Consider the following 26765-nt stretch of genomic DNA (forward strand, 5'->3'; position numbering starts at 1 on the left):
ACAGAACACAAATGTCTTTAGTATGAAATGAGGGAAAGATCTAACTTGTGTAATTGTTGACTCAGACCTTTATTACCATCAAAACCTGTGAAAAACAGCATTCCCTTTTCTTGCCTGTATGCAAAATGTTAAACAGACACTGCTCACCATTTTACTACTGTCAGAAGCATGAATTAAAGTAATGGCGGAGGGGAGTGCCATATGAAGTTAGGTGGCTATCTGCTAAAAACACGTTAACCACACTCCCTAACTTTGGACTTCCTCCAAAAGCTCTCTTAAATTGACCAAGTGTAAAAACATAGGTTTGTGGGAGAACTGCCTCTGAGACCCAGAAGCTACATCCCAGTTGGTTTGTTTTACATATTTGTAAAAGGTGACTTAGGTTCGATCCTAGAATAATAGGCTCTTGGTAGATATAGAGTTCTACAGGCTACAGAGATAGTGCAGCTTTTTAAAGATGTAGAACATGTAAAATCTAATGTCTTTAGGAGAAAAGTTTAGTTTTGCATTTACTTTATTTTACAATTTCACATTTATTTTATTTTACAATCTAAGTACCATCATGGGAAGGTTAGATCATATGGGGCAACCTTTCCTCAGCAGTCACAGTGCTCCAAATGGCATCACGTAGGCTGAAATACCATAGATAAGAGTTATGCACCTGCTACAGTCACAGATGGGATACGGCAGAAGGGGTGTGTTCAGAAGAGATGGGATTTCAGCATGACATAATCTGAAAGTAACTAATGCATGGCTCTAATTACTTTCTCTCTGTATCTTAAACAGCATCTTAAAAGTCTACAAAGGAGAAATGCCTCCCTATGGTAGAATTTCATCTCTAATTTCCTGTTGCATATTCCAAGACAACAAATAGAAGAGCCATATCATGGGGGAAAAGCACAATTCTTACAATAGGTATTAGGGGGTTACTCCTGCAATGATTTACAATGGCACAAATGGATGGGAATGCATGTTGCTTAGCAACACAAGCACCTGGATCCACTATAAAAACTGTAAAATTGCACTGTTGCTTAGCAACCACAACCAGACCTGAACTTTAAGAGTGAAGCCTGTGAAATTATAATTTGCTGCCCCTCCTCCAAATACCCGGCAGCCAGTACTTTTCTGCCATGGTTGTACCAGCGTACACAAGGCTGGACTCAGTTTAGAAAAGTATTAGCAAGATAGGCAGGTCTGGGATCCCAAAGGGCTGAGTCAGGGTAAAAACAGGGATCAGGGGGAATCTTAGGTTTCTGTGCACCATCCTCTTGCTATAGGAATAAATTTCCTTAAAAAGAAGAAACCTAAGATTATCTTTAAACATGTCTAGTTCTGTTGCCATCAGCTTCATGAGAACTGAAGGAAGACTTCGACCACAACAAGAAAAGACTTATTATATGGTCATACTGTATTTGGAAAGTAATGTATACTGTTACAACAAGTATTGTTATAACATTGTACTGTGGTGTACCAGCATGGTATCTTGTAATGAGGCTATTTCATTGCAAGTTTATTACTATAAGCTACTGTATTGTGTATAAAAGTATTAGTCTCCTTTAGATCTCCTTCAGTGATGGCTAACATAAATCATCTATGTTGTCACTGTCATTAATTAAATTAAACATCAGCTATTAAAGATCAAGTATTTTAGACCTGCAAGATCAATAATTTGTATGCAAGAGCTGAGCTGGTTAGAAAGTCTCTATCCAAAAAAAACCCAAAAAACATTTTCACCAGAAGTTCCCTTTTTAGAAAAACATTTAACTGATGTGTATCTGTTTGTGTATTTAAATGTGTACTTTTGCACTGTCTTCAGAAATGTGAAGCTTTTTCCATTGGATATCGTGATGCCTTCAGGTTTTTTTTTCCCAGCTTGATTACTGCATTTTCAAAATGAGTGTCAGAGTTTAAGGAACCATCTAATCATGATATTTCTTCTGGTGGTTTTGATTTCCGTGTGGCTGGGAATGTGTATTGAATTGAGATCACTGATTAAGTTGCAAAAGAAAGTAGGCTATATGATTAAAAATATATATATATTCCATGTCAGCATCTAAAGTACTTATATGACATATCTAAGTCCCTCCATTTAGGAAGTGGAGCGGGGTGTGGGGAGGAGATGGTGGGGGAGCAACCAGCAAAGCCAGAAGCATGGGTAATACCCATGGTAGAAAATAGTCATAGCTAGGGTTACCATATGTCTGGGTTTTCCTGGACACATCCTTTTTTTTGACCCCTTGTCCTCCGTCTGTGCGGATTTCTTAAAATGCGAGCAAATGTCCAGATTTTTGCTCTGCCTCTGGCTTTTCCTGGGCACGAGCAGCTTGGATGCTTGGGACTGGAAGTAGCCGGCAAGGTAATTGGCTGTCGGGGGTCACATGCTCTGCGCCCAAGCCCCTGCAAGCTGTATTCAGGTAATAGTGAGAGAGAGAGAGAGTGTGTGAGAGAGAGAGAGAGAGAGAGTGTGTGTGAGTGCGAGTGCATGCGGGAGTGAGTGGACAGCAGGGCTGGTGGGATGCAGGGGGCTATGGGTTGAGAGTAAGGGGCATCAGCTGAGGAGGAGGGGCAAGGGGGCTGCAGGTCAGGAGTGAGGGGCACCAGCAAGGCTGGGGGCAGGGGCCTAGGAGTGAGGGGCAGAGGCAAGGAACAGGCATATCATGCCGCCACAATCATATTTCCCCCTCCCCCTTTCTTCTGCTTGTCCCCACATAGGTGTCCTCTTTTTTGATCCTGGAAATATGGTAACCCTACAGCTAGCTACACCTAGATCATCCCCAACCAGTGGCTGTCGACATCTTGAACACCTCCAGTGATGGAGAATCCACTACTTCCCAAAGCAGTCTATTCTACTACCACACTATTCTCACAGTGAAGAAGAATTTCCGGATATCCAATCTAAACTTAAGTTTCTGTAACTTCAAGCCATTGGTCCATGTCCTCCTCTCTGCAGCAAGACAGAAAAGGTGCTTTCCCTCTTCTTTATGGCAGCCCTTCAAGTATTTGAAGCCTGCTATCACAAGCTGAACATTAGGGCTTTACAAAATTTTGCCAGCCGTTTCATTCTGACACTGTTTTGACCAATTTGAGGTCGAAACAGCAAAATCAGAATGAAACAAAGGCCGTTGAAAATCCTTGTTGCCCACCTCTGGATCCTCTCTAACTTCTCCATGTCCCTTATAAAATGTGGAGCCCAGAACTGCACACAGTACTCCAGATGAGGCCTAACCAGTACTGAGTAGAGAGGCACTATCCCCTTCCTTATCTTGCACCTATAACCACATTGCCTTTTGTGTGACTGCATCATATTGCAGACTCATATCAAGTCTGTGGTTTGCCAAGACCCCCCAAGTCCTTTGCCATATAGAGCTGCCATCTGGCTAGATGTTCCCCATTTTGTATTTATGTTTTTGATTATTCCTCCCGAGGTGGAGCACTTTGCATTTGATCGTATTGAACTTCATCCTGTTAGCTCTAGCCAAAATTTCCAGTCTGTTGAGATCCTTATGAATTGTGTGTGCATCCTCCAATGTATTGATAATCTTTTCCAGCTTCACATTGTCTACACACTTGGTCAAGTTGCAGCAGATGCCAGTATCCAAATATCAGCATAAACACACTGAACAGCACTGGGCCCAGGACAGACACCTGTGAGACTACTCGAAACCTCCTGCCATTCTGACATGGACCCTTTAATAATTACCCTTTGCTTAGGGCTACTGAGCCAGTTATTGGTCTACCTAGTAGTAGTTTTATCCATACCACTTTTCTCCAATTTGTTTATGAGAAGGTCATGTGGAACCTTGTCAAAAGTCTTGCTGAAGTCCATATACACTGTATCCACAGCACTCCCTTCATCAACCCAAGTAGTTGCTTTGTAAAAGAAGGAGATCAGGTTTTTTGACATGATTTGTTTTTCATAAAATTCATGGCTGTTTGCAATCAGCCTTTCCTCCTTCAGATGCTTGCAAATGGCCTTCCTTAGGATATTCTCCAGTAACTTCCCAGGTATTGAGGTTACTGCAGCATATCCTAAGGAAGGCTAACTGGTCTGTAGTTTCTTGGGTCCTTCTTGCCTTTTTAAAAGAGGAGCACTACATTGGCTCTTTTCCTGACCTCTGGTACCTGGCCCATCTCCCATGACTTAATGGGCTCCAAGATCTCCTCTGCCAGTTCCTTCAGGGCCCTGGGATGAAGCTTATCTGGCCCTGCTGACCTGAATGCATTCAGACCCAACAAAAGCTCTCTGACCATCTCTTTTGTTATCTTCTCCCTCAGCTTGTCCCCTTCCTTATCCATATAATCCTTGTTAGATGTCTGGAAGCTTATTTTTTGTGAAGACTGAGGCAATATAGATGTTGAGTAGCTCCACCCTCTTTGTATGTTCAGCTAGGAGTTCCCCCTACCTTGTTAACAGAGCACCCACAGCTTCCTTGGTCCTTCTTTTCTGGCCAACACACTTATGAAACCTCTTCTTGTTGTCTTTAAACTCCTTTGCCAGGTGCAGCTTGTTCTTCATTTTTGCCTTCCTGATTTTGTCCCTGCAGGTTCTTGCTATTTCCTGGTATAAGTCCTTTGTGATCTGCCCATTCTTCCATTGCCTGTATGCTTTCCTTTTGCATTTAAGACATTTTAGAAGCTCCTTGTGCAGTCATATTGGTCTTTTGCCATTCTTTTTGAGCTTCCACAATTTCTTGTTGGGCTTCCGATATGGTGCCCCTTAGAAACTCCCAGTCCTCCTGAACACCTTTATCCTTCATTCTGTCCTCCCACGACACTATGCCTATTAGCTCCTTGAGTCAAATGAAATCTACCTTTTTGAAATCTAGCACCATAATTTTGCTGAACATGGAATTTTAGCCTATCATGATCGCTTCCTTCCAAGTTACCCATCACCTTCACAACCTCCACTAGTTCTTCCCTGCCAGTCAGGACAAGATCCAAGATAGATAATGCTCTAGTTGTATACTCCACTTTCTGAAAGAGAAAGTTGTCCTCCACACAAGTTAGGAACTGGCTTGACATTTTATGTTTGGCTACTTTGTTCTTCCAGAAAATATGCAGAAAATTAAAGTCTCCCATTAGTACCATCCCACAGCTTTTGGATAGATATGTCACCTGCTTGAAGACTACCTCGTCTACCTCCTCTTCCTGATTAGGGGGCTTATAGTAAATCCCCATTATTAGATCAGCGTTGCGTCTTTCACCTTTCATCTTCACCCAAATGCATTTTGCTTTGCTGTCATCTTCCTTCTGAACCAGGGAACATGCATATGTATTTTTTACATATAAGGCAACACCACCTTTTCTCCCAACCCTGTCCTTCTGAAACAGAGTGTAACCCTCGATGTTCACATTCCAGTCATAAGAGCTGTCCCACCAGGTTTTGATGTTACCAGACAGATCATAGTTCTTTTCACAGGCTGAAGCTTCCAGCTCATCTCGTTTATTCCCCATACTTCTTGCATTTGTATACATTCATCAGATGTATTCTGGCCTTCCCTTCTTGCTTTGTTTTTGCACCACTTTTTGCAGTCCATTAGCTCTCTGGCCCCTTCCCAGAGTTGAGTTTCTTCTTCGAGTCCTTTCCCATTTGGACCGCATGCTTTGTTTCCTGGAAGGTTTTGATCACCAACCCCCCAAAGAAACCTAGTTTACAGCCCTCCTTACTAGGTTGGCCAGATGGTGCCCAAAGATGCTCTTCCTCATTCCTGTCAGATAGATACCACCTCTTGATAGTGGCGCTCCCTCCAAGAACATCCACCCATTGTCAAAGAAGCCAAAGCCTTCATGTTGACACTGCAATCTCAGCCACACGTTCACTTCCAGGATACAGCGGTCTCTGCCTGGACCCCTGCCTTCCACAGGAAGGATTGATGAGAACACCACTTGTGCTCCAACCTCCTTAATCCTCCTGCCTAGTCACCTCTGAGCTGGTCAGCATCATTCCTGGCAGTATTGTTTGTGCCTACATGGACAAGCAGGAAGGGGTAGTGGTCCAAAGGATGGATGGGCTTTGGCAGACTCTGTGAGGTCCTGAATGCAGGCTCCAGGCAGGCAACACACCTCCCAGGCCCCCAAATCTGGACCATTAATCTGCAGAAGAGAGTCACCAACCACCACCACCACTCTTTTCTTTCTTCAGTGGTCCTGGAGCCCCTCCCTGTCCTTGCAGCCCTGCACTTTCTGCTCTCTGAGCTGCTGCCTCTTCTGCCTCCTACCTGCAGATGTCCTCTCCTCTGCCTCTTCCTCAGCAGTTCCACTGCCGAGTGCTTGAAAGAGGTTGCTGACTTCAATCTGCTCCTTTTCAACTCTGGGGGGCCCTCCTTCTTTCAGTGGTCACATGTGGCCAATTCTCCTCATTGCCCTTTGGCCACCCCAGTACCAGCCTCTTGCAACTCTTATCTGATGATCTTCCTGGTCTCAGATGCAATACAGCATGAATACCTGTGCTTCCCATCTGTGAATCTTCTCCTCCAGGGCAGACACCAGCTTACACTTGGGCAGATGAAGTGATCCTGACCCTCTGGGAGGAACACAAACATAGCAACTTCCACGACCCAGACTCTATTTGTATCTCCTGTGGTACTTGGAGCACACCTATGCTACAAGGATAAAAACAAAGAGGGAGGGGAGCAGGGCGGAGGGAAACACACCATAAGAACCTGCCACCAAGCACCCACAGCCAGGTCCTCACCTATGCTCTTACGGACACACACATGCACTGAGTCTCCTGCTCCCTAGGTCCCCCCTGGGACAAACTCCTTCTGTTTGCTGCTCCCATGGTTCAGTAGGGGCTGCCTTTTTATAAGGCTGCCTATCCTAGCTCCACCCCTCAATTACCTAACCAGCCCCATGCAGAGCAAGCCCTATCACTCAGTCACTCCAGAAAAAGAAAAGAAAAGAAAAGAAAAGAAAAGAAAAGAAAAAATATCTCAAGAATCAATCACACATCACAGGAGGGGGGAGTCACACACCACTTAGTCTCCCAAGTTTTAAGCCAAGCTGCTAAACATATTTCCCTATTTTATACTGAAAGATAGCCACAGTAGTTCACACAAGAACTTTAGACAGGAATAATACTTTCTATATTGGGAAAATAATCCTCACAACTATGTGCACAATTTGAACCTTTATAAAGGCTTTAATGATACAAAATAATCCTGGGTCAATATGAAAGAGAAGTCTTGAAGCTTCCTGTGTACAGAGGGTATATAGTTCCCATTTTCTTCTCATCAGTGATTTTAGGTGTCACGTAACAGCAGAGGGCCTGGTCTTTTAAAATGAAACTCTATTTTGTCACATAATAAGTGAGTACATTAATGATATCCAATAATTCTTTTAAGGATTCTGTGGCTCCTGCAAAACTACCCCACATACTGGTATAGGCAATTTTTCACTTGACTAGGCACATAATTTTAGTTGTGAGAGACTGTGATTAGTGCACTTCACTATTATTTCTGCCCCGTTCAATATGAATTGCATATTATGATTTCATGAGGATTCCCCCCACACCCACCTATGTCTTTAGAAACATGACTATAACTAGATAATGGCAGTTAGCATGGGTATCACCGTGTATGATACACAGGACTTTAGAAAATGAAGGATCCTAAATCCTACATCTCTTAGTTTAAACCAGGTCTGAACATTGCATAAGCCTAGCAAGTAGGAGGTCAGAGGTGACCAGCAGGGTTCCAGCCTTTTCCAAGTCCTTGCCTGTGTTTTTCCTTCCTCAAACTACAGCATAAGGAACATTACTGGGGCAAAAACCTATGGGCAGCTGAAGAAAATCTCTTATTCTCAGGCAGAAAGAGAAAGATGACCTGTGTTTTCTGAAGTTACACACAGAAATGGGAAAACCTCATTTCCTTGAAGTCACCCATGGATGTAGAACAAGGAGTCTTTTTCCTGAACTCCAGCCTCTTTCTTCAAAACCACTATTTTTGAATTTATACGGTTCCCTGCCCACTCCTTCAGCCCAGAGACCCATCCAATGGAAGGACAACAGAGAAGCAGAAAACAGCTGGTACAATGTTTTGGTAGCTCTCAAGAAAGGTAGACAGGAAGAAGGGAACAAGGCTGCTAGGAAGATGAAACATTTCTCCCATTTCTTCCTCCTTCCATAAGAGCAGAGCTAGTTCTTAGCAGCTGCCTCTGACATGAACTGGCAGCTGTTTCTTCTTTCTTGACCTCTTTGAAGTCTATATTAGCGCAGCAGAGTTGCCAGGGTGCAGTACCCCTTTAACTGCTACCTTGAGGGCCTCCCCTTTCACTCCCATGCAGGGCCACAGGGATAGCTATTTCCTGGATTTTATCCTGAATCCACTTTTCTTTATCCACAAAGGAGTTGACAACTTCCTTCCAACAGGAGAATCTCAAATTTGCTAACAATGACAGGAAATTCATTTAGTGCTGAAAACTCGACTGCAAAGTCTAAGTTGTACGAGAATGTCAGTGGGTCTCTTTGACCTAGGGTCAAAAGGATGCATGCTGTTATAAATGAAAACCACTAAATATTCTCCCTCCTGAAAAAATGCCCTAGTTCTATTCATATTGAAGACAGGCCAGCAAAAGAGGTGTCTCAGAACAGATGCATCTCAAATCAGCCCATGATTTCAGTTTAGCATCTAGTCCAAGCACAAATAGTGATCAAAAGCATGCTCGGCTCTGAAAGATAACCCATGATGTATTTGGGATATTCCCCTCACTTCATCCTGGTGTCCAGAACATCCTGCGCCAATTGTGGCATCTTTATTCAAAACGACATGGAAGCTGACTGATGCCACTTTCACTTTCAGAACCTTTGCCATTGTCAAAAAGTTCACATTTTCATAATATTTATGCTCAGTGCTCAGCTAGCACCATTCATGCAGCGATATCCAACGATTTACAGAGGATAATGCCACTTACTAACATCTTCGAGAAGGAGAAACCACGGCTTGGAAAAGTTAAGCATCTTGTCCACGATTACACACCAAATTAGCGGTCAAGGCAGGAAACTAAGACTAATTCGTATCCCTCCCCCCCACCTCCCTGAGTGTCACTGCAGAAAGGAAATAACTACTACTTCTATCAAAGATAACCATCATGAGAGAAGACCATTTGCTGTGGGGAACAAAAAGATATATTCCCTAAAGTGCTTATATCAGATTCATTTTGCAAAGAAAGCAGTTAGGACTTTTCAAGCTTTATTTCATGGGGGGAAATAATTGGTTAATACTGGTAGTTAACCAAAAAGTATTTAGTGAATTCAAATTATCAAGAAAAAGAAAATCACTGAACACAGTCCTTGAAATGTCAGTCATGATCTAGTGAACAAGACTGGCCACTCATCTACGTTACTGCTTCCTAAGCCTAAGCACTGCAGCATGTTTGTTCATGTGATGGGAAAGCTTTTTTTAAAGATGACGGGACGTGACCCTTGCGAATCCCACTGTGACTGTAAAAGATAAAGTTAACTAAGCCAGTCAGTGTTGTCACAGATGGCACAAGTCTTCATCCTTTAGACTGACATGAGACCTAACCAGCTTCACCTAACGACGGATTTAAACTCCCATAACACATTGCCTTGCCCAGATGGGTCTGGAACTATTTATATTCCCATGACCATTTTCCAGTAACATAAACAAACTGCTGGGCAGTGAGAAAATATCCAATTTCAGAAGCTTACTTTTAGATGTACTTTTCCACTGGGACTCTTCACTATGGTTAGTAAATGCATTGGGCCTGGACCTAACAGTGCCTTAACCAAGTCTTACGGTTGTTTGAGGAGAAATGCACCAGAAATCAAAACTTATTGTCAAAAACTATCTTTTTTTTTAGTTTAGTTATGTACTAGACCTTAGATAATTTAGGCAGGCATTATCATCTTGAAGAAAAAGTTGGTATTTGATCTAAATCTGTGGTTAGAGTATTACAAATAGATAGCTAATATTTAAAAACTTGTATATTTGAAGACTGAATATAAAATCCACATTGTAGTTGTCCTAAATGTAGCATATATTTTTTACTAAGTGCTTTTGAATAGGGCAAAGAACTGAAAAAACTAAAAGCCAATTTATTACCACCAGAGCCATGTTTTACCTCCCCCTGGCATCAGCAGAATCACTGCTATGCTCTTAAGAGTATAGTCTTAAATACATAAGCCAGATCATAATGCGAAGAGAAATTCAGCTCTTCACCTCTGCTCTTAAGGAACAGCTGAGAGGATGTCACAGCAGTCTGTTTTCCTCCATACTAAAGAGAACTGGAGTTCAAAGGAGAACCACAGCCCATTTGAAGTGGGCAAATCTAAATGTCTTCTCCAGGTCTGTTGACCCTCCAAGATGAATGTGGACTAAGGAAGCATGTCAAGTTTATTTGTGACCGTGGTGCTCCCTGAAACAGAATGCTCCATGAATATTTAATAGGTACCTGCAGTCAGGCTACCGTATAACATTCTCATTTATCATTCTGGTATCTTTTTTTTACCCATCACGATACAATTATTCTATTTTGTAAGAAACAGCAAAGTCATGAACTGACACTGCAAAGAGACAACAGCCTTATTTTTCTTTGGGTGCAGAGGAAATAGTTGCACAGCCTGTCCAGTGCAAAGAGCTGGAACGGGTCATTACTGGGATGGGGAACCTCAAAACAGGGTCACAAAATGCTTAGACACAGAAGTAGAGGTGACTGTCATTTTCTTGGATTTTAGCAAGGCCTTAGATACGGTATCTCATCCCATTCTCATAAATAAATTAAGAGGCCGTGACATAGATATTTACACAGTCCAGTGGGTGGCAAACTGGCTTAGCGGTCACACCCAGAGTGGTGGTGGACGGGTTGGTATCAACCTGGAAGGATGTGGGTAATGGGGTCCTGCAGAGTTCGGTCCTTGGACCTGTACTTTTCAATATCTTCATCAGTAACTTGGATGTGGGTTTGAAGTGTACTCTGTCCAAGTTTGCGGATGATACTAAATTGTGGGGTGAAGTGCACACTCTGGAGGGTAGGGAATGACTGCAGGCAGACTTGGAAAGGTTAGAAAAGTGGGCAGTACACAATAGGATGCAGTACAACAAGGACAAGTGCAGAGTGCTGCACCTAGGGTGCAAAAATATCCAGCACATCTACTGGCTGGGAAGTGACCCTCTCAGTAGCACAGAAGCAGAAAGGGATCTCAGAGTCATAGTGGACTCCAAGATGAACATGAGTCGTCAGTGTGATGAAATCATCAGCAAAGCTAACCACACTTTATTGTGCATCAACAGATGCATGACAAATAGAACCAGGGGGTGATGCTTCCCCTCTATGTGGCATCGGTCAGACTGCAGTTGGAGTACTGTGTCCAGTTTTGGGTGCCATACTTCAAGAAGGATGTTGATAGACTCGAGAGAGTCCAGAGGAGGGCCACTGATATGGTTAGGGGCTTACAGGACAACCCCTGTGAGGAGAGACTGAGGGACCTGGACCTCTTCAGCCTCTGCAAGAGAAGGCTGAGAGGTGATCTTGTGGCCACCTACAAATTCATTAGGGGGATGCAGCAAGGGATCAGAGATGCTCTGTTCATCAGGGCGCCTCTTGGGGTAACAAGGAACAATGGTCACAAACTGACAGAGAGCAGATTTAGGCTAGATATTAGGAAAAACTTCATGGTAAGGGTGGCCAAAATTTGGAATGGGCTCCCAAGGGAGGTGGTGCTCTCCCCTACCTTGAGGGTCTTTAAGAGAAGGCTGGATAGGCATCTGGATAGGGTCATCTGACCCCAGTGCTCTTTCCTGCCTTGGCAGGGGGCTAGCCTCGATGATCTGTTGAGGTCCCTTCCAATCCTAGCATCTATGAATCTATGAAAAGTAGCAGCAATGATTCAGTAAGTGTTACCCTTCCCTAAGAATCTTTTAGTCCTAAAACAGCATCTTTGCACGGTGCTAATGGACCGCTGTGCTGCAGAAGAAGCCAGCTGGAATACCGAGAGTTGTAATGCTGCATGTTTGTTAGGCAGGTTATCCCTGAAATGAAAATACTAAATCTGAGGAGGCACACCTCTTGCCTGTTATGCTGGAAATTAAAGATGCAACTCTGAACCGCTTATTTTGGTTGTCTGTCAAATGCAGACTCTCTTGTTAAAGCAGATTCCAACCTCTACTGGCTACACATGGGCCACTGACATATGTAAACTGTTTGCCACTTTGGCCTACAACTAGCTCAGTTGCACTTACTTTGTTACAAGGTATTGTGTGCAAATATAAAAGAACATTTAAAACACACTATACTAATGTGAAAACATGCAAGAATATATAATAATATCAACTGAAGTCTGTGCAACACTAACAAGTTTCCAGTTCAGTTCATTAAGCACAAAATGAAAGCCTAAAACTGGTAGTCTAGTTTAAGGATTACATTTGACTTTGGCATAAACAAACGACTACTGCAGTTAAAGGGCTTGATTCTCCAGTTACTTAGGCTCATGTGATTCAGGAGTAATTTCACCAGAGTTAATTGAATTATAATGATGTAAAACTAATATGACAGAAGAACCAGGAGTTGCACCCACGGCTGAATTTTTTCCGAGATGAATAAACCTTCTAAAGAATTAATTAGTGAAATTCCAATAAATGTGGAAGGTATTGTGCCCTGAAAAAATTAAAACCTCTGTGGAAAGAATGAAATGGGTTTTAATCCAAGTTAGAAGTTCGCTATGGAAAACTAGAATGTGACTGGGGATTGAATGGATTAAATACTGTGCTCTCTTGAAAGGCTTAAAACCACTTTCTGAAACTCCTGGCATCATTTGTTAGTAGAAAAAGATTGTTTAACATTGCTGTGGTTACAACTTTTGGCTTTGGGCTGGTAATTCTACTTGTAAAGTGTACATGGTGCAGAGTAGATTTAACAAATTTTGAAACTATTTTGATTACTATGTTAAGTGTTGTCACTAGTGAAAAATATCCTGATGCCTACCTTCCCTAGCACATGGAAGAATCTTGCCATCATGCTCCAGCCAAAGAAACTGAAAAAAAGGAATTATGTTGACCATGAATTTCAAAACCCACGGCATGGAGAGTTTTTCCTTTTGGTTTCAGTAGAACTGTGTAATGCTCCAATCTTGTGGCTAACAGCAGCTCTTTCTCATAAAGCAAGTGGTTAAACGTGATGAGCAGTTTATGATTTGAAATGGCATGGAAACTGTGAGTAGTGGGCAGAGCTAGATGTTGAACAGACAACTTGTTCCAACAAAAAATAAATAAAGTTCTATAGTTTTGATTTTCTAATACACTAGGCATACAAATAACATGGGAACACAAACAATTTCACTCTATCAGCAGCCATTTGTTCAAATTAAGCATCAGAAAATATCCCAACTGCATTAGCCTGGGATAACACTGGATAAAAATAGGGCCACTGCTCTGTGTGCTATAGTCATACATTCCTAAAGCTATAGCAGAGCTCAACGTTACCTTGAAAAGAAAACAACAAAATACATTAAGTAGACATAGAAACCTTGCAACTATAAACTTACTGATCTTGCCAGAAATCTGGCTGATCCAAACTGTTTCATATCTTCTCTCACAGTAGCAATGACAGCGTTTCTACTGTTTACTGTTCTGATGGCTCACCCCCCCGTTCTTCAAGTTCAGTTAAGTGATGCTTAGTAAAAGACGTACAGAGACAAAGGGGACTTGAAGCTATCTTTGTGCTTCTTGGCAGCACTCATAAGTGGTTCAGTCCCTTAGTAGCTATTATATAGCTGAGGACTGTTGGGGAACAAGATGATCCAGATGGATTGCTTCTATAGTAGGAAGTAGTATAGGGATCTATCCTGCTCTGCAACCTCAAATATAACAACAAGAAGCATAAGGAAGTGGTACTACTCAGCTACGTGTGTTGGTGTATTGCTAGACGTTACCTATACTTCTAGAGAATGTTGTTTCTGTACTGATGGAGTAGCATAGTTTTCTGCTTGTAAACTTTGAAGTGAGAGGTGAGCAGAGGCAAAGTGGAATCCAGAATTATCCTTCCTCAGGCCATCTTTTGCCAATACAAGCCACTTGTTCTAATGCAATCCATTTCATGACACAACATCTTCATAGAAATGCTGTAGACATATTTCTACCATTCACAAGGATGGGTGAGTGGGAGCACTCTCAAACTTTTCCAGAGCCTGAACTGTCCCTTGAGGGGTATTGTTACCTACTCTCAAGGACATTAGCCACATCCTCTTTTACTGGGGTTCAGTAACTTTTCTGCAGCAACTGCAGACCTATCAAAAATGATTGGGAAAGTATCTAATGCACATCAGTGACCTTTTAATTCTGGTTCAGCAGCAAAATTTACAGAAGAGCACCAATACCACATAGCTAGCTCGGGTACCAGGCCCAACACTTAGACTCCTTCTCTGAATTAGCAGTATTAGAAAAAGCAACTTTCTTTAGGGACTCCCAAGTCATCCTAACTTTCCCTTGAGTTAGGTAGCAGATTTTTGTAAAGAGACCGTACAAACTTCCACAAAATCCCTGAAGCATAGTACTGCTTTATACAGGCCTAACTGTTATCCCCAGAGAAATGTGGAGCTACGTCTAGAGAACTAAAAGCCTCCTTTAATTAGGGAGGCCAGTAGGGTCACAAGAATTGAGTTCTTGGGACAACTGAAGTGACACCGGGACAGGAAGGGAACACGGGGAAGGTTAATAACAAGTGTCCAAAGGGGAACACCGAGCAGCCCTCCCATCCCTCGAATGAGTCTAAGGAACCAGTGGATACCACCCAGGGAAACTCTCTGCTGGAGATGTGCACAGATGAGCGACAGAAAGACAGCCCCACTCACCTGTGTTCCCCCCGGCCAGAGCTTCCTTTCTGCTTTGATACATGGCTAGCTTAGCTACTTCCTTATACAAAAGGACAAATACATCGCAATTCCTTCACTGTGTCTCAAAGGATTTGATATGCTTCTGATATTCGCTAGTGGTAAAAATCTGAGAACTGAGGGAGTTTGTCAAGTCCCAACTAGTACTTTATAATTAAGTTTAATTTGGCAAAGCATAGGTCTGCATAGTTTGAAAAACCTGCAGAGCAGCACGTTCCAAGAGCATATCGTAACCAGAAGAGACGATTTTTTTTTTAATATGTTTCATCAAGAGCTTCTAAGATTATACAGAATACAGTAGAGAAAACAATTTATGTTCTGCTCTGTAACACTTGAAGTAGTACTTAAAACCTAACTTGTAAAAAGTTACCATGAAAAAGTGCTAAAGAATTGCTTTTCTCACCCTTGCTTTATACTGAGATAACCACTTTGAATACAGTAATTACTTTTGACTTGCATAGATGCAAGCAAGGGAAGAGTCAGTCTCCCTGAATTTCTGAAGTCACAGCACTGGGTCAAAGTTGAAGGGAAGAAAGAAAAGAGTCACTGCACCATAATAAAACCGTTTTAACATTAGGCCCTTGTTTGAGACCCTTCTGGACAAGTCCCACAGCTTGCGTGAATACAAGCCCACAAGTAGTCTGTGTTGTGTAGTAGTTGCTATCAGAAACTGTATGCAGAACTTGTATTAGATCTAAAGGTCACAGAAGCAAAAACCTCCCTTTCTACAAAGCAGTCCAGGGAAGTTAGAAGACAAGGACTTCTCCTCACCATGAAAAGTGATACAATATTGAGTAAAAAGCCATTTCCCATCCCCTCTGTTTCTGAACACTGAAATTAACCAATTCAGATTCTATTAAAGAGCTAGCAGAAGGACAGGGGAGTACCTTAGAGACTAACTGGCTCAGAGAAGCATTAGCTTTCAGTAAGCTTATTATGAATTAGGTAACAGCCTAATTCATCAGGCTTTATAACTGGACCTAAAGAACCAAAAGCCAAAACTTCACACCCCCTTCCAGGTCAAAGGCCATAAAGCACTTTCTGCTCCCACAGTCATCAGGGACACCTGCATCTGTCCTTCCACCCAGAGGAATGGCATCTATTTGATTTCTTGTCACAAATTACAGTAGGTTTCACATGCTGTCATTTCAGAGAGTTTTGGGCTCCTCTCATTTCTGGAGGGCCTCTAAATGCCTGCTTCTTTATGCAGCCTCTCCCCTGTTCCCTCATTTCTAATAGGCCAACACTCAGTGATGGAAGTTATATACTGCATGATGGTGACTCATGTGCTGGGGAAGCAGCTGGACTGTCAACATTTATATTGTTTATCTGAACTGTAACAGAATGATTTAGCTGATCGAAAAGGTGTTTTTCCCAACCTGCTCCAGACAGTAGTATACACGCTACAGTTTAATCTCACCCACTTTCTCATTTGAATGATAAATAAATCAATGTTAAGACAACCAAGAACAGCTGAGGTCTTCTTCCCAGCCTTGGCTGCTCTTAAATTTCTTCCCACAGTTCTGCCTACCCTACCACCTACACTAGGAGTGTCATATACTCAAGCAACAATCAGCATGTGATTTGCTTGCTGTAGTCTGTCCCTCCTGACATACTCAGATTTGTGGAGTCTCAGCTTAGATTTAAAAAGAATGGCATAAATATTCCTACTTGTAAAAACGGCAGAGGTGAAACTAATGGAGACTGATTTGCAGCACTGCCTTGCTGTATATATTTAATGTTTCCAATGATAAAAAAAAACCCTGTTGATGTTGTTGAATGCTTTTTGTTCTTTTCTCAAAAGGCCTGTTGTCATTTTTATTAAGTGAAAAGTGGCTTTTAACTAAACAAAACTATTGATATCCATTTGATAAAGAATGAGGGTATGACAAGTTCATGAAAAGCCACTACACAACAAAAACAAGCTGTTATCCCTATGAAACGGAAACAACTTTGAACTGATTCCACTTTTGGACCACCTCTTCTATTAATATCATTGGAGTGTTAATACTGTAGCCGTATGATGATGATTCAGCTATCAACACTAACTCTTCAATTGCTGATCATTTTAGCAATGAAAAGGGAAAGGGACTGTCAGTACTGCAGCCCACTAGATGAGAGAGTGGAGCTGGGAGCCACTGCAAAGGAGACAAAAATGAGAAACCAAGAAAGAAAAAAGAAATAAATTGAAAAAGGAGGAGGAAGTAAATAAGAGTGGTCATTAAAGCGAGTATGTTTTCCTCAGTGAGTGATTAATACAACACAATTAATGCTGATATTAAACTCAGTGTTGCCAACTCTCATGATTTTGGGTGTTGTTCTTAAAGTCTGCGCTTCAAGAATGTGAAAAGCTTAGCTCTTTCTTTTATCAATATTTATATTTATATATATCAATAAAAGAAAGAGCTAAGTTTTACACATTTCCAAAGCGTTGAATTTAAAAACAACACCAAAAATCATGAGAGTTGGCAAAGCTGTAAACTACACTTTTAATTATTACATAAGGTCTATATTCTAGTCTTGATAGTTGTGCAGACCTCTCCGTGTCATACATTTTGAGCACTTGGGAAGGACAAAATTAAAAAAAAACAACCCCAAAATAAATAACTGCATGAGTGTCATCACACTGTTCTAAATACTCCTCCCGTACATCCCTCCTAGATGGGTTAATTAGTCATCTGGTCTCAGTGAGTCAGGAGAACCCACATCACCCATTCCCAGAAGGCTTGGCATGAGCTGTCCCAAACAAATACACCAGATTTTTTGCGTGGAATAATTTTTTGGTTTTAGTTTCTTTCTATGTTTTCATTTTAATAAAGCCATTTAGAGAGGACTGTTCTCCTGCTTTCCAATTATCCTTTAGTCTTGAACTGGATTCACCTTGATTCACCCTTTCAGTCATCAAACTTCTTTCCTCAAGCCAGAAGACTGCTGTTCTGAGCAAGTCCTTGTCTGTGTGTCAGCATAGAGAGTGTTTGTTGGGGAGGCACTGGGTAAGGGCAACGTGTCCCTACACAGGAGTGGCTATAGGCTATAATAGTGTAAGTCTAAAACAGTCATGGACTCTAAAAGGGCTATGGATGTCTTTTCATCAAGACCTTCGGTGGCTGGATTCTGGAATTGGTCCTGCTGGTTAGTTGAGCCCCCTCCCTAACAGCAAGTTAGATTGCTTTAGGGGTGGGAGCAAAGATGGGAGCCACCCTGAGTGAGAAGGAAGTAGGCAGCTCTCTGGCCATGGGAAGCTTTTGGAACTGAATATGAATAAAGAAAGGCCTGAGTTAGGGCAATTCAAAGAAAATAGAGCTGGTGGGAGGAAAATCTCAGCCACAAAAATCTTAAAAATCATTTTGATGGACTCATTTTGTTTGTTCTAGTGCTGCTTTCTCTTGCTGATTTCTTAATGTGTGTTTTCAGCTGTTGGCATTTTTTTTTATAGCTCTGGCTACTGCAGTCAGGTAATTATGTGATACTTAGCACCTGGTTTCAATCATGATTAATCATTTTTCATAAAAATCATGAAATTAAGTGATTTTAAAGAAAAATGTGACTTGCAACAAAATGCCATGATATGGCTGCTTGCTGGGGAGTTCTCCAGAAAGCAGCCATATCATACAGTTTCATTGCAAAAAGCTGGCTGCAGCGGATGGGGGAAAGCATTCCCCAACCAGCAGCAAAGGCCTGACATCCCAGGGGAGGAGGGAAGGAGTTGCAAAAGGGACAGGGGGAGGAAAGAGCTTGGGGACAGGTAAAGGAGGAGCTGTTAGCTCCTCCAGGCAGGAAAACTGGGGTGCAGAGAGTTGGGGCCACCTAGGGACTGCTTTGGCAGACAGTCCTGGCACTGGGTAGAGGAGAGGCTGTTTACTTCTCCAGGTGGGGAAACTGGGGTGGCAGGGGGGAGACAGGACCACACCGAAGAGCCAACAACCCACCCCTACCCAGTGCCAGCAAGCAAGGCCTCTGCTGGTGCAATTAAACTTGCCCCCTCAGCCTACCAGCGGGCACAATCTGGGCACAAAAATGGCAGCTTCTGCCACAATCAGGCCATGGGATTAGTGAGCTAGGCCTGCAATTTAAACCAGGCCCTAGTGATGATCTCCTCTTCGATTTTTAAAAGGAACAGCCCTTGTGGCAGGGCAGTATGGCAGGGAGAAGCTTGAAAACAGGAACTCAAAAGACAAATAACATCCTTTCCCATGTTATTTTAAACATGTCATGATTTGGGAGGAGCCTAAGTGCTGTTTTTTTCTACATGCTTGGCATTGGCCGTATTCAGTCTAACTTACAGAAAAAAGGTGTGCCAGTATAATGAACCTGCAAACCTTCCTAGTGTAGACTTAGCATAACGTTACGGGGGCTTTTGCTGGCATAGTTTGTACCAATTTTACGAACTATCTGAGCAAAAGCAGTTTTTTGTCATTATAATGGTTACTGATCTGAAAGTGTCATGCAAAACTCATGTTTTGGACTGAGTTTACTAAGGGTGGCCCGAGTTTATATTGAACAGGTCTGGAGTTGAATGCCAAGCCTGGGGACGCAGAATGATTCATAACAAAAGGATTTTGTGGCTAGTACGGACCTAGCACTGGATATGTTAATGAGATTCAGATCTTTGCTGTTGTTGTGACTAAATTTGCACAGAAAAGTCCAGATTTCTCACCATCTGCTGTTGTCAACAAGACAGCATCATTCTTGAATGAACCCACTAAGAGGTTTAGATGGCTCGAATCCTGGGACTTGCCACAGGGTTTGTGATATGCTTATCATTGAGCATTGGATATCAACCCAAATGAATGTCAGAGCATTGCTGTTCACCTGGTATATAAGCCAGGACAAAAGAGGATTGGTTATGGTATGTTAAAATTATGAGTTTGTGCTCGTCACTGACATTTGAAACTTAAAAGTGACCCATCTTAAGAGGCAACCAGTTGTAATTGGCTGCTGAGAAGGTAATGGAGTTTTAATTGGACTTTTACTTTATGATAATTTCATATTTATCATTACTCTGTTTCATGAAACAATCTCCTTCAGCCTCGCCCCACACTGTGCAGGGAGCAAACTGAAGATGTTGGAGGAGTAGCCAGATGATCATGTGGGATTTTCTGTCCTTCCACATGTATTTCCCAATGTTCCTGGTGCAAAATGGAGTATGCTTAGGTAGGCCCAGGACTTAAGCTTTTTGGGGCCACCCTCATCCCTTGACTCCATGCCATCAGTCTTAAGAGGGAACACGTGGGATTTTGACTATTTTGTTCCTTTCTGTGGATTTTGACAGGAGAGATAAATGTGAACTACAGTGATTGCTACCTTTATTTCTGTGGCAGGGTCTCTGCTGTACCTACTCTGTAATTTTCCAGCACTGTTATTATCAACATGTAAGACTGACCAAGGGGGAGAGAGGCTGTTGTCCCCACAGGGACCAAGCGGTTATGTATAATTTCCAACAATGTGCATTAAAACCTCTCTAGTGCAAAATTAAAAACAGCACGTCCATTTTTCTACCTTTCCAGCTCTAGCGCTGTTCTTTTTTTGACCGAGAATAAAGAGAGCTCATTTGAATGCAATGTTAGCATAAGGAATTTTAAACCTTATTCTGAAAGATTAAATTTAGAACCAAATTTGGCAAAACAAGTCCTTCTATATCTATGGTAGTGAATATTCCTGTTGCAATACACAATTGCAACCTATCTCCCAATCAATTTCTTTTTTACTTGATGACACGGATTTGTCTTGTGGAATTTGATTTTGAAAAAATATCAAAATCTATCAAATGCTCAAAATCAAATCCAAAAAGTAAAGTTACAAAGTGTTCAAAGAATGGCATTGAAAAAAAACTTTGCTTAGATGAACCTTTGCTCCAGACTCATTTTGGGGAGTGACAGGAGAATTACGGAGTATGTGCAAAGTGATTACAGATATCCCTCAACAAGTAACCAAGCTCACTATCATTGCAGCTCTTTGTTTTTAAGAAGGAGGCATGTGTGGATGTGGGTAATTTTGGTTAAAAAAGCTACTGGAAGGATTCATCAGAGATTTCCTCTGCTATGATAACAGCAGTGTAGAACTTCCTAGCGTCAAGGATCAGGTTTTACAGTCTGGCTAAAAGCTTGTGAGGAGTATTATGAGCACAACAAGAAATGCAGGGGATATGGGTAAGATGTAACACAACCTCAGAGCTACAGGGCTTTCGTGGCAAGGTGAATGAGGGTCAGTCATGAGGGTCCTATGTGGATTTGTTGGTCAGCTGCCTGCCCTTCTAGATTTCCTCTCCCCTGTGAGGTTACAACTTGGGCAGCCACTTCGGCTCTGCAGCTGCAATAATAGATTATGTAGTTGCACCATAGCTATAGAGATGGTGAAGATTTTTACCTTCATAGAGGTATATATCATCATACCTCAGATGCATCAGAACTCTAGCCCGTTCCAGTTGCACAAAGGGAACGAGAGTAGGGGCCTGCTCATGAAGAAATCAGGCACGTGGAGCAGGAGCAGGCGTTTAGACCATCCAGTTTTGTTGATGCATTCGGATAGCTTAGGTCCTATGACCTACACCAAGGGTTTTCAGCTTTTTAACCAAGTGTACTCCTTCTGTCTCAAAGTTTCAGCTCGTGTACCCCATTCTATTTTTTTCTTGCTTTTAAGGCAGGGGGGAGAAACAGACAGAGGCCTCGCAGTGGGGGATGGAGTGGGGCAGGGGCAGGTGCTGCCCAGCTGGGGTGGGGTGCAGGACAGCTCCTGCTGCAACGCACATCCCAGGAGGGCATGGGGAGCGTGTGTACCCCCAGATCTGCATGCAGGGGGTGGGTGGGCTGCTGCTGTGAGCTGCAGTGCTGGGCTCTTCCTGGTGGGGGCTGGGCCAGGCTGCACTCAGGGTGGGCGGCAGTGGTGCTAGCAGGGGGGTTGGGAGGCTACAGCGAATTCTGGAGTGGTTGCAGCCCCCCCCCCCAATAGCCCTGCCCCTGTAGCGCCCCATGGTGAGGGAGGGGCTGGGGCAGGTGCTGCCCAGCCAGGGTGGAGTGCAGCACAGAGCCACAAGCATCTCATTTGGGTGACATTGGGGGGGGCTCCTGCTGCTGTATGCAGCCCAGGAGGGCACAGGGCACATGTCTGCCCCCGGATCTGCACACCGGGTGGGGTGAACTGCAGGCACAGATCCAGGGGCACATGCCCCCCCCCTTCCTTCCTGGGATGTGCGCAGTGGTGGGAGCCACCCCCCCACATGGATCAGTCCCATGTCCCACCCTGGCTGGGCAGCCCTTGCCCCATCCCCAGCCCCACTCCTTCCTGCCACAACAAACTTACTAGCTGGACCTGGCTACTCTCCATGTGGCCGGGCTGTGCTCTTGGCAGCCTGTGTGCTGCGCTGTGGCTGTGTGCGTGCACGTAGAGTTCCTCCTGCGACCTTTTTAAGTATCCCTAGGGGTACTTGACAGTTTACTTCTATCAATTCTATACTTCATTTCTCAAAAGCAAATGGTGACATTTTTTCTTTGAGGCAAAGATTAAAATAGAGTAAATGATTAAAATACAGTAAAATAAAGTAAAAGATTAAAATAGCATTCCAAAATCCTACCTGATAGTGGTAGTTCAACATTTTTATGTATTGTAAAGTGCCAGAAATACTTGAAACAACTTAGTGGTCTTGCACATTAACATTATACATCAATTTTACTGTGGCAGTGTTCAACATAGCAGTATAATAATCCAGGTCTAATGTATCTCAGACTATTGGAGGAGTATATTAAACTGATTAGTGATCTCAAATGAAATGCTGGATGAAACATCAGCTGCCTGGCAACATAGAAAAAGGTTTTGGATCACCAAGGGTCACATTCTGCCCTTGCATGTTTTAGGGCCAGAGATAACCTTACTTGTGCAGGAAAGTGCAAAATTTTACGGGCCATTGTCACTTAAGAACATGGGTTAAAATATTATAACCTTTTGAGTGAGTAGTCAGCTAAAGAAATCAGTGAAATTCTGTGTGAGAAACACACATACTTGTCCTTACACCATGGCAACTTAAAGTCAACAAGCAGAACTTTCTGAAATAAATCCTAGAGCTATTCCTGGCATTGTAGGAAGAAAAGAACAACAGTGGAGTCCTGTCATGAATAATAATAATAAAAAAGTCCAGCATTTGCAGATAGCTTTTACAGTCTGTAATGTTTTAACATGTTTTAAAAAACCTGTTCTAGGACATACATGCATTCTTATTAGTCTCCTTCTGTTAGAAAGAACCTAACGTTGACTTCCTGCTGAAGCTTTACTTTTTAAGTTATGCAGATTATAAAACAAACGTTGCAAAAGTTTATGAATTCGTAAAGCCTGAAATGAGCCTTTAATTTTTCTGGTAAGCAGAAAAGCTTTGCCCTTTTGTAATGCTCAAATCCACATTAACAAGCTGTGCTCTATTAAAAGGATTAGTGAAAAGATGACTTACCCAATTTTTTCTCTAGAGTGAAATTCAAAAGAGTATTCCACTCTGTCCCTGAGGTTATAACCTTCTGCACTGCTTTGCTTGTTGGTGGATGGATCTTCTTCCCCCTGGATCACATGAAAGTGTTCTATTAATGTGAATTGGCTTATGTTCGAGAACACTATGCTGGATAGCAGTGAAGTGCAAGGAATCTGACCCCGGGAGCTCTATGGCTGTAACACGTCAGTTTGCTACAGGAATTCTCAGTTGGTGGAGGAGAATAACATGAGGGATGGGCAGCCCCCAGGTAATGCAAAGTGCAGCTTGCTTTTCTTTCTCTGCTATAAGAGTGTAGGCCATATTCTGCACTTCACAGGCGTGACTCCATAAGGAGTTTTACCCACTATCTTTTTATCTTATACCTTGGTCGCTATAACCTATTGGCCTTCACTAACATTTAAATTAAATTTAGGGAAGCTAGCTAGCAGGGGACATGCCAAATGAGTATACAACTGCGTTGCTGCTAAAAATTATATCCGTCTTAAAAAATATTAGTAGGGGTGGAATAATGTTGTGCTGTTTACTGGTTTCTGCCTGCTTCGTGAGCTGTTTAGGACTGGCATTAGGGTTTCAGGGGCTGAGTGAGGTTATTTTGGTGGGAAGCTCATAAAGCACTTCAACTTCCAAAATATTTCAGTCATCTCCCTCTTCTACCCACCCCTCTCCTACTCTACTTAGAGATTACTTGCTCACATCCTTGGCAGTAGGGACAGAGAAACTTATCACTTCCCTCCTATGGATAAGGCACAGCACTGCTTCCCATTTAAACTTGCCTCACTTGAATGTATTGGATGGAGGAAGGATAAGGTACATTAGTGGGGTTTATTTTTTCCCAGAAGCAGCTAGCAGTGATCATTACTTATTTATTTATATTTACTTATTAACAAATGCAACTTATAACAAATGTAACATTTAAATATACATCCAGTCCCCCAAAATATACGTACAGACAGCAACAGTCAATGTCCACAAAATAATTTTGTGTTCTTTTCTTCCCTTCTTTTCAGTTTCTGACAGTTTGTTTATGTTTCAGGCTAGGGACAAATATTCAAAAAGCCTGAGCCTGAATTGACTCAGTCTTTCCCTCTTAGTCTAACCTGGCTAGGCTAAACCAGTTTGTAACCATCCAGACATCCCCTCTGGACTGTAGAAATGCAGGCATATGCCTGAAGCAGCTCAGGCTAAAAGCTGGGGGGTGCTGGAGCATCCCTCCCTTCCCTTTCACAGGGCTGAGCTGAGTGGGGGCATGGCCAGGCCCAGGCAGGACGCTCTGATTAAGTAGGTGTTCCCCACCATCCTGACCAGCCCAGCAGGGAATTGATAACACCGTGTTTATCACCCCTAACTCAGTGTTTATCACCCCATTAGAAAACAACAGAGGGACATTACCAGCTACCTGTTGATTCTGCCTTTGTCCCATCTGCCACGGCACAGACCGTAGCCAGCATGTGGTCTGCTAGCTAATGCTGAGAGGTGTCTGTGTAAGGCAGAGGGGCGGTGGAGACCCTGCTTAGCAGGGAATGGTGGAGGGGAGCAGGGGGAAGCCAGGCAAATACCTGCAGTCTCTGCCAGAGCTCCAGCCAGGGAGCAGAGGAGAGGGGCCAGCTCTTCTGTGGAGCATGGAGCCCTGACCAGCCCAGAGAGCATGCTGGGATACTGGGGGAGTCTGGTTTATCTTAAACCAGCAGGGGGATCTGGGACAGACATTGCATAAACCGGTTTGACCCAAATCAGTTAAGTCTGATACTACATTCAACCAGATTTATCTCAAACTGGTTTCAGTCATTTTCAAACTGGTTTATGTGCACTGAACATGTGTTCTGTTACAGGTTTAAACCAGTTTCTGATCACTTAAACTGGTTTATGTGTAATGGCTGTCCCTCGCCTCAATGTTGAGCTTTTGTGTTTCTTCATTTCTAGATGTAATCTGTTCAATAATTCACCCCCTCTTTTTTCTTCAGAATTTTGAATAAAGCAAAGTTCACTATCTTCTATTCATCACTGATTTTAGATTTTGAGTGTACTCCAAAATTGTTCTTAACAGTTAACTGATAGAATGTGCACTTTCTTTCAATATTGAAAGATGTTTCTTTTTAACAGAAGTTCTTTTTCGGCAAATTCCAAGAATTTCCACCAAATTTCTAAACTTCTTTTTTTCCTTTTCATTGAAGAATACTGATGTGATAGGGCATTTTTTTCCATTACTAAAACTTCCCCAAAAATTTTAAACCAGTCAGTGATGCTAGGGGTGTCACTTCTCTCCCAGGCCTCTTTAACTAATTCTTGCAGCCCCTCAAAGATGAGTGATCAGTTCCTTATGATTCGTGTATGTTGTAGAGTTCTCAGGGAAGTTCAGAAAGAACACCAAGGGGTTAGTTGTTAGTGGGCATTTTATTATTTTCCTCACCATGTCTCCAACCTTTTTCCAGAACAGTTTAGTGACTATTGTTTATAATGGGTGATTGCTGTACTCTTATCCATGCACTCTTATCCCAGCAGAAACCACAAATGTACCAATGTTCAGGATTTTTCTCCCAGAGTAAAAATAGCTGCTCGGGGAGAAAAATAACCTGGGAACAACCAGGGTTAAATCACTCCCATGAGACTGTGTCACTTGCTGAGCTCTATTGCTCCAGCTGGGCAGGAAGCAGAACATACCCCCTTCGTAATCCCCACATTGGGCTATAGGGAGACAAAGGCTGACTCTAAGCAGTCTGGGACAGCCAGTTGTCCTGTGCAGTGCTACTATTCTGTCTCTGACCAGACTGAAGGAGCCTGAAGAGCACGCTGAAATATGTGCATATGGGCTCCCTGGCTGTGCACTGCAAGCCCTCTGCTTTTCAGGGGCTTAGCATTCAAATGACTGTTCAGGCATCTCCAGGTGAGATTTTCTACCAGGAAAAGAAACCCAGGAGAATTCTCCCAGATCATTTGAACATGTGCACACAGCCTTAAGAGAAAACTGTCATTGTGCCTATGGCATTATGTCCATGTTAGGACCACAGAATTGGGCCTAAATAAGCAGCAAAATTCATACAACCAGAGAGGCATAATAGCTAGGGGCTGTGGGAGCTGCTTTCAGTGTTGGTGATTGTGGGGTTACTCTCTAAGTGGGTGTCCAGGGTTGGTGCATTGGTTGCTCACTACTTAGTGCACAGCCATTAAAACTACTCTCATTCTATATTCACTTGCAGTACTGATATGTGAGTAATTTTTAGTTCGCCTTGACCCCCTTCCACATTAGGGTCCCCTTTGCATGAGAAAGAGCTGTTTTTGGGCAACATTTCCACTGTGCACTATTTAAACATAAGCAAGTTTCTTCAGTAGTGGTAAGCTTGTTTTGTCCTTTCTTCCTGAATATGCACATTTATTTTGGCATATACTACAACAAAAGGGTGAAAGTTCTGTACCTGAGGGAAGGAATATTGGGATACTCTTTGAATTTTC

The 26765-nt window shown here is 42.6% G+C and overlaps 1 protein-coding gene across 10 annotated transcripts in view; it reads right to left on the reverse strand.

The window, feature by feature from the left end:
• Positions 1–23435, reverse strand: part of TACC2 (transforming acidic coiled-coil containing protein 2) — a 234635-nt gene extending 211200 nt beyond the window's left edge. For 4 of the 10 annotated variants that reach the window (XM_059730064.1, XM_059730066.1, XM_059730065.1 and 1 more), the window contains exon 1: positions 23283–23426. The gene's annotated coding sequence lies outside the window, so the exon portion shown is untranslated. Of the gene's footprint in view, positions 1–23282 lie in introns of all 10 variants that reach the window. The other 6 variants (XM_019485888.2, XM_019485887.2, XM_019485889.2 and 3 more) reach the window with 5 other exon arrangements.
• Positions 23436–26765: the final 3330 nt, after the last annotated feature.

The sequence above is a fragment of the Alligator mississippiensis genome, chromosome 6 (genome assembly GCF_030867095.1).
Source record: "Alligator mississippiensis isolate rAllMis1 chromosome 6, rAllMis1, whole genome shotgun sequence".
Taxonomy (NCBI): domain Eukaryota; kingdom Metazoa; phylum Chordata; order Crocodylia; family Alligatoridae; genus Alligator; species Alligator mississippiensis.